The 7,828-nt window shown below is 44.1% G+C and overlaps 1 long non-coding RNA gene across 1 annotated transcript; it reads right to left on the minus strand.

Moving 5' to 3' along the window:
• Nucleotides 1–3,910: 3,910 nt before the first annotated feature.
• On the minus strand, nt 3,911–7,549 carry LOC147959590 (uncharacterized). Its single transcript, XR_015610851.1, has 3 exons — nt 7,055–7,549; nt 5,437–5,511; nt 3,911–4,185 (listed from the first exon to the last, which is right to left on the minus strand). It is a non-coding gene; the product is annotated as an uncharacterized LOC147959590 (long non-coding RNA).
• Nucleotides 7,550–7,828: the final 279 nt, after the last annotated feature.

A 7,828-nucleotide genomic window follows, 5' to 3' on the forward strand; every position in this document is an offset into this window, starting at 1 on the left:
GTGTTACAAATCTCCTCCACTACAAGAAATCTCGTCCCTAGATTTAAGTGGTGGAGTAAGGAGGAAAGTTCTGGTTACGGAATTCTAACAGATCTTCTCGTTCTTGGTTGCTCTTCTCAAACAAGTTCATCCCTTAGGTTGATGTCTTCATTTCTCTGCTTCGGGTCATCATGATGAAGTTGTCATCCTTTCTTCAGGAATTACATCGTACTTACGAAAAGGTTAAGGGGTAGCTTTGGAAGAACAGACCTCTACATGGTTGCTTATCTGGTAGATAACATCAAGGAAGGTGGCGAATAATAACTCTCGAATTGAAACTTTTGAGAATATTGAGAGCAAAGTAAGAAGGTATCATGAGAAGTTTCGAATGGGCAGGCAATGGTTCGATGCCTAATCACAAGGTGAAAGGGTTTCAGACCAACGAAAATAAAAATTGCTTTTGGTACTAGGGTAGAGGTGGCTCGTGAATTTCATACAAAGCCAAGTGCAAAGGATACTTTAGAATCAAGGTTGTAAAGGGGAGTCAGGTCTCGATCCTGTAGAACTATGGGTTATGGGCCCACCATGTGTGTTAAAAGTAAAAAGGGCACTGACATCTTGCACGGTCACGATAGCAAGGCATGTCAGAGGATAGCCTGTCAGTTATGTTGGCAACAACATTGGTACCAAGGGCGAGGGACGAAGAGAACGATTGTCCTGCTTGTTGAAACGAGGCGGACCAATAGGCAAAATTCTCGTCCATCGGTGGTTACCGGACTGTCAACAATAATAGTAACAAGGTCTTACTGGCACGGTTGTACAACAAGGTGTTTACAGAAGCAAAAGAATATTACTACTTAGATCATATAGATCACAAGAAAGGTTAAGCACAACAATGGCAAGGAAATTTTGATTATCAATTTAAACAAAACAATGGAAAGGAAAATGTGTTTAAACACATATTCCATGGGTATATCCTTCCCAAGGACAAGTAGAGCATGATATCTAGAAAGTAGAAAACTATTTAGGTAAGGGGAGAGGAATTTCATGACATTACCCATACAACGGTGTTTGGGATAATTGATAAAGAAAATTTAGCATTGGGCTTCAAATGTTCTTATTGATGATCAGAGTACCATATACATACTTCGAGATAGCATTGACATGGTCACTGGGTAAAGCTCAGACTTTGGATACACAAAGGATCCATCAGGAACAACTTGTGAAATAAGTCATGCAATTTCAGCAAGTTAAAGATGAGGATGTGGCCGACAGGCTCAGCAAGAATTCATCGAGATCACCACAAACATGGACTTCCACAATTGAGTGAACAAGGAGATAACATTAGATAGATCAAATGATATAATGATGTATGCTTGGGGAAAATATACACAATTAAATATTGGTTGGAAGGTGCACCCAAGATAAGGTCTTAAATAGCCTGATCAATTGCTAGAATGGTGATTTAATAACTGATAGTCTAAGAATGAACTGTTTATCATTAACTCAAAGCAATAGGGTTGCTAGAAGTACAGAATCCAAATGGCACCGTTCACTTGTTGGTATCCCGGTTGGAATCAACATGGGGACCGAGAAAGCATGGTGATTGTGAGAAGTATCACTATACCAACAATTCTTAAGAGGTGGAGCAATTCTCACAACATTCTTGACATAACAGATGGTAATACTAAGGTAGAACATAACACCGGCTGGATAGAAAGGAGCTCAAGGTACTACTCGAAACATGAATAAGTTTGTGTTGGGGGGAGGGAAATAAAGTTGCCGATGATGACACAATCATCGAGGGGCAAGGATGGTATTTCTTATCAAGAATCCAATAGATATCCCGGAAGAACCCAGAATGTTGATGATGATCACGACACCTTTGTCGAGAGATTTCATGAAGATATAATCGATCGGCGATGACATGAAGTCAAAGGAATGATGGAGCGAAAGGTTATTGGAACCAAGGGTACGACACAAACTCGAAATCAAGCTTGTTGTTTAAGGCGAAATGATATGATGAGGAAGATCGACGTAAGGTTAGCTCATCGTCGAAAATTGTGCTCCAGAAAGAAGGACCAGGTAGCACAGTAAAAATTTAGTACAATAATGTCGATCAGGCTAGGAATGACTTGAAGGATTATTAAACTCATAAGCAATCAAAATTACTTAGAGTTATTGAATCGGAGTGTGGAATCAATTCACTTATCGGTGTTCTTGAGTGAAATAACTCAGAACCCGGGGGAAATCTGAATCGGTGAGAAGCAATACTAGATGAAGACTCATAGGAAGCAACACAGTTCTTTGATATTCTCGAGATACTGGAGGGTATTACTTGAAGGAATATCGACATAAGGGTTGCAGAGATGTATTGATCTGCAGAAGACAAGTGTTTTCACTTGCCTGTAAAATGGAATCAAGAAGAAAATATGGTCGGAACCACAATTGCAAAGGATCAATTCACAGATACTAGATGATATTATATCAAGGAAATAATTATTATTACAAGAAGCTTCCATGATAGGATCTACATCGTGTTCATGGGCATGAACACAAGGTTCAAGGTTGACTCCCACTTCTTCAATATATAACCTTTCATTCACCTTTCGTTTTTCAAAAATGACATTAGTTGTTGAAAGTTTTACCTGGTGCAATACTGGATAAGTATGACCCGTGATATCTTTCGGGTTCACACAGATTAGGGAAGGCGTTGGTTCACCCCATCGAGGCATCTTAGGAACATATACCACAAACTTCAGGAGTAAATAACAGAAACTCGAAAGTAGAGCATGGTTGACAAAGCAAAGGATACAATTTACCAAAGGCATTATATATTCGTGGAAAGGCTCACAAGGTTATTAAATATGAAGGATGTTGTCGGATGAAATCCAACAAAGGATCTAGTGGTCCACAAGGGATCTGATGCGAGCATCGATACTCAACCAGAAGAAGAAAGAATGCAAGGTGATCAGATGATAGAACCAACTGACTAATTCAAATCTCAAATGCAAAGGAATTATGAATTCCAAGTCAAGGGATCAGAAGCAATGTTCTAATTAGGGATGGATAAGTTGAGTAGTCTTAGAGGTACAATCGATGGAAATTTGATTGGTCGAGATCCAGCTTATGTTTAAAACAACGTCTGAGCCGGAAGGGTGAATCAAGGGACTCAAAATGATAATGACAAGGGATACTATGAATATTGCTAGTCATATGGAACGCAACCATAATGCAAGCAGACAAGTATTTGCGGGCAGAGGATTACCAAAAGATCATATAGTATTTCAATGTGTCTTGTGAATCATATGAACAGGGGAAGAGCGGATACTCGGTAAGTGCGAGGAATTATCCGTAGAGGGTATTCATGTGGCAAGAACTGCAAGGTAGTAGGCACAAAGTATTCTTGGATCAATAGAGAGAATTTTGGGGTATCTTGTAATAACAAGATCAACTAGGAACAAAAGTAAGAATGACTTGTCTATGTATTTATCCATAGGGATATTTCGGTGATTGGGAATTGCAAAAGCAACGGGCACAATATCTCGAGAGAGCACCAGAGAGTATCTTCGGAATCCTTCGGTGCACCAAATAATCATCTGAAGTGAGGGGATCTCCGAGAGGAAGTAATTCCAAGAACCTAGAGTTAGAGTTAGTAAAATCATTTAACCCGAATAGAAGAGATATTAGAGTTCAAGAGTATAGACGAGGAATAAAATATCCTAATACCACCCAATGGCGACGTGGGCCCGTAAGGCGCATAGCCATGTTAGTAAAAGTTTTGTAATGTCTAGACTCGACTTCGGTCAATGAATGTGAAAGGGGATTCCTATAGGCAGTCAGCTCTGATACCAACTTGTGATGCCCCCAATTTGACCGTACACTAATCATACACACAAATATATACGATCAAGATCAAGGACTCATGGGATGATATCACAACACAACTCTATGACACAAATAAAAATAATACAACCTTTATATTACAAGCCAAGGGCCTCGATGGCTCGAATACATAAGCTCGAAAACACAAGAATCAGCGGAAGTAAAAATATCTAAGTACAGACGTAAGTTAAACAAGTTTGCCTTAAAAAGGCTAGCACAAAAATAGCAACGATCTAAAAGGCAAGGCCTCCTACCTAGGACCTCCTAACTACTCCTCAAAGTCGAACTCCATGTAGAATCATCCTCGGGATCCTCTGGCTTCTGGACTCCATCATATGATCGCAACAACCGGGAAAGTAGAAAAAAAAGAAAAAACAAAGCAACCGTGAGTACTCATCCAAAGTACTCGCAAGCAAAGATCTACACTACATATACATCGGTATCAATGAAATGCGTAGTATATGTGGACTCAACTGCAGAATGCCAGAATAAGAGAGGGATAGCTAGTCTTATCGAAGACTACGCTTCTGGCAGCGTTCATCTTGAAGCATGTAGAAGAGAGTAGCAAGTACAACATCAAGTAGCATTGCATATTATAATCCTACCCGACGATCCTCTCCTCGTCGCCCTGTGAGAGAGCGATCACCGGGTTGTATCTGGCACTTCAAATAATGTGTTTTATTAAGTATCCGATTCTAGTTGTCATAAGGTCGAAGTACAACTCCGGGTCGTCTTTTTACCGAAGGACACAACTATTCAAATAGATCAACTTCCCTACAGGGGTGCACCATATTACCCAACACACTCGATCCCTCTGGTCGGACACACTTTTTTGGGTCATGCCCGGCCTCGAAAGATCAACACGTCGCAGCCCCACCTAGGCACAACAGAGAGGTCAGCACGGCGGTCTAAATCCTATGCACGCAGGGGTCTGGGCTCATCGCCCATTGCACACCTACATGTTGCGTACGCGGCCGGTAAGCACACCTAGCCTCCCTAATACAAGAGCAGCCGTTCCAATCCAATCCGGGCGCGCAGCTTAGTCGCTGACATCAAGAAGGCTTCGGTTGATACCACAATATCGAGTGCCCATAATTGTTGTTATTTTGAAGTAACCGCGGACGCTGACCAGGGTCCAAGCCATCTCTCACCTAGGTGGTCTCAACCTACCCTGTTGCTCCGCCACAAAGATCCACACAGAGGGCCGCTGGGACAAATGTCCTTTCAGCCCCCAATCCGTGAATCACTCGCGGGTACTCTATGAGCCGACCCGACTTTAGTCACCACATGTAGAATATATTATGTATGTAAGTATATACCCGTGATCACCTTCCGAGTGATTAAGAAACGATAGTATAGCATGGCAGACGAACAAGAATGTAGAGCCACTGATGATAAACTAGCATACTATACTAAGCATTTAGGATTGCAGGTAAAGGTACAACAGTAGTAGCAAAGACAGGCTATGCAGCGGAATAGGATTAACCGAAAGCAGTAAAATGCTACATTACTCTAATGCAAGCAGTAGAGAGAAGGAATAAGCAATAACGGGTTGATCAAAGGGGGGCTTGCCTGTTTGATCTGCAGACAGAAACGGGCCCTCGAAGGTGAAATAGTCGATCACTAGTTCAACTGCGGTCTCGGGACCTACCGGAAAGAAATAACGGAGGCGGAACACAATAAATAACAGAGAAATCAAAACATCACAAAACAAGACATGGCAATACGCAACGCTAGGGGTGACCTAATACAGTGCTACACGTTACAGACAGAGCGGGAAAATATCTGGGGATGTTTTCCCAGTGTTAGCCATTTTCCGGACAGATTAAAAAAGGGGACGGTTCCTTGTTCAGCATTCTAGGGACAGGGACATGTGACAGATGAACGGGTTGCATAAACGGATTCGTTGGTTTTTCTAAACAACTTTCATATATAAATTAATTTCATTCGAGGCACGGTTTATTTTATATGAATTTCTAAAGTCTATTTCATTTTTTGGAATTTCTAGATTTGATAATAATTCGAGTTGACTAAGCCAATTGACTGGTCAAAAGGGGGAAGAGCATGGCCCACATGTCATAGGCTGTACCTAAACAAATAAATAAGACTAACCTAATTAAATGGGACTCGTATGTCATAGGGTAGCAACTAATTTAACTAGCACTAATTAGTCCCTAAACTAATTTACAGAGGGTCGGCCACACATTCAGCCACAGTTGTGTTGCCATGGCCAACACGCATGGGTGCATAGTCACGGCGACCATGACCATTAGCAGTAGTAACAAGCAACAGCTTAGTAGCAGGAGTAAGCAGCAGTAGTAAGTAGCAGTCGAGAAGCAACGGCGCAAGAGCAGCTAGCAGGAGCAATGGAAGAGAAGCAGCAGTGCGGCAAGCACCAACAGCGACAACAGACAGTAGCACTAGCAGCAGACCATCAGCAAGCAGTGGCACGCGGAGCGGCAACAGTAGTGCAGCAGCAGAGCAACAACAGTAGCTAGAGCAGCAACGGGGAGCGACACGACAGCAGTCAGCACGGGCGCGTGCGAGCTACAGCGGGCGGACGGGCAGGGGCGCGCCGGGCATGGCCAGGCCGCGCGAGACTGCAGATAGCGGCGGGGTGAGCGCGACCGAAGTACGGGAAGGGCGCCGGTGATGACCGTGCTCTCACCATCGGCCACGGTTTTGTTTGCATGATTGGTTGCATTTGAAAGTTAAAGCTCGCGTGCGTCTCCTGGTGGTTACGAGGTTCACCGAGGTGGTCGGAATCATCGGCTACGATGAGCTGGGCAGCGTTCGTGGTCCGGGCTTCGCCGGAAACAAGGATGGTGCTTGCTAGGTTGCTGCCTAGGGGATGCAGACAACAATAATTGTATAACTGAAGAATTCTTCAGTTAACAGGACAACAAAGTCCACATAGCAGTAAATCAATCACTGCTCTGGACTAACTTAACAAATTCAGAGTAACCCCATATCACCAGAGCATCCCAGGAACACATAAATAAAGCAAGCACACATGTGCAGCTACTGACAAACCCTAAAACAACATGAATTTATCATCACAGAGCTCCAGTAGGAGTTGGTGCTTGATTACAACATCTAGCAACAACTATTAGAACCCCACATACATCCCAAATCATGGCCAAGTCCATGCAGGAGCAAGATCATGGAGAAGGAACAGGGAGGAGCTCACCAAAGGAAATTTGTAGCCGCAGCAGAGGCTCAGCCACACCACGGCTGTGGTGTGACCATCACCACAACTAGGAGAGGGTCTGGAAGCCGCCGGAGCACCACCACCGAGCACCACCGCAGCGACTAGGTGAGCGTCGGGCACGGTGGCGCCACCCCAAGGACATCACCGTACGGGGACACCACCCCAGGGGCACCGATGTGCCACGGTGAGTCGCTAGAGGTGCCGGATGAACCCCCACGACGACCAGAAGGTCGGCGGCAGCAAGATCCGCCACCACCACCAAGACCCTAAAGGCCAAGGGAACGAGACGAGGATGAAGCAATCGAAGAAACCCGCTGGGTAGATGGATAGAGCCGCTCGAGGGGAAGCCATAGAGGGCCAGCGCGTCGATGGGGGCCGCCGGAGCCGGCCGGAACCATCCGACGACCATGGTGGCGGCAAAGGGGATCGAGTGGAGGGAGTTCGGGATAGAGAGACAGGAATGAGCGAGCCTGGATGAGATGGCGTGCGCACGGGCGTGGGGTAGGGAACGAGGGAGGTGGGGAACAGGCTAGGCCACCCTGTTGGGCCAAGGCCCAGTGGGGCAGTGTGTGTGGCATTTTTCTTTCTTTTTTTAACTTTGTTTTCTGATTTCTCTTATTTCTTCATTGCTTTGCCACTTAATTAAATACCAAATGACTTTCTATAAACGTGAAACTTGACACAAAAATATAAATCAATATTCTAGGTTTGTGCAAAAAGTTCCAGGCCATTTAGAATTTTTGAAATATTTTT

The sequence above is a fragment of the Triticum urartu genome, chromosome 7A, assembly GCF_056163025.1.
Source record: "Triticum urartu cultivar PI428250 chromosome 7A, HENAU_Tu73, whole genome shotgun sequence".
Taxonomy (NCBI): Eukaryota; Viridiplantae; Streptophyta; class Magnoliopsida; order Poales; family Poaceae; genus Triticum; species Triticum urartu.